This window comes from Orycteropus afer, unplaced genomic scaffold, assembly GCF_000298275.1.
Source record: "Orycteropus afer afer isolate SDZICR_OR568_19922 unplaced genomic scaffold, OryAfe1.0 scaffold00981, whole genome shotgun sequence".
Classification (NCBI taxonomy): Eukaryota; Metazoa; Chordata; class Mammalia; order Tubulidentata; family Orycteropodidae; genus Orycteropus; species Orycteropus afer.
Genome location: NW_006922568.1, coordinates 351,947 through 353,047, shown reverse-complemented (window position 1 = coordinate 353,047; position 1,101 = coordinate 351,947).

The following is a 1,101-nucleotide window of genomic DNA, read 5'->3' as shown; positions in this document are numbered from 1 at the left end:
TACCTGGATCCACAATCAATCCCCATGGAAGCAATATTCAAGAAATCAAATGATGTATTGTGTTGTGCAAATCTGCTGCAAAAGACCTCTTTAAAGTATTAGAAAGCAAAGATGTCACTTTGAGGACTAAGATGTGCCTGACCCAAGGCATGGTATTTTTAGTTGCCTCATATGAGTGTGAAAGCTGGACAACGAATAAGGAAGACAGAAGGAAAGTTGATGTCTTTGAATTATGGTATTGGTGAAGAATACTGGATATACTATGTGCTGCCAGAAGAATGAGCAAACCTTTCTTGTAAGATGTACAGCCAGAGTGCTCCTTAGAAGCAAGGATGAAAAGACATCATCTCATGTACTTTGGACATGTTATCAGGAGAGATAAGTCCCTGGAGAAAGACGCCATGCTTGGTAAACTAGAGGGCCAGCAAAAAAGAGGAAGGTTCTCAATGAGATGGATTGGTGCAGTGGCTGCAACAATGAGTTCGTTCAAACATAGCTGCTGTAACAGAAATACCGCAAGTGGATGGCTTTAATGAACAAAAATTTATTTTCTCACAGTTTAGAAGGCTTTCCCTCTGCTGGCTTTGGAGGGAAGTTCTCGTCTCTTCTGAGCTTCTGCTCCTGGGCAACCTCATTTGGCTTTGCATCTCTCTTTCCCCATCTGCTGGCTTGTTTAATCTCTTTCATCTCTGAAAAGCGATTGACTCAAAATGCACACTACACTAATCCTGCCAAATTAACATAACAAAGATAACCCATTCCCAAATGGGATTATAACCACAGGCATAGAGGTTAGAATTTACAACACATATTTTTTGGGGTATAATGCAATCCATAGCAGTCGCCTTCAGACGCCTGAATTATCTTTGTTCCTGCTGGTGTTAGTTCCTTCTATTTTTCCTGGTCAATTGCTTTTAAGTTTCAAAGTTTTCTCAAATGTCTGGAGATCCTTGGACACTGGTTACTTTAAAAGGCCAAGTAGGGTACAGGAATCTGCAAACATCTTCACCTTGTTCCATTTCTTTTGAGAAATGTTCTCAGTTGTTTTATTTTGTTTTTAAATTGTGATTTGGGTGAAAGTTTACAGAGCAAATTCACTTT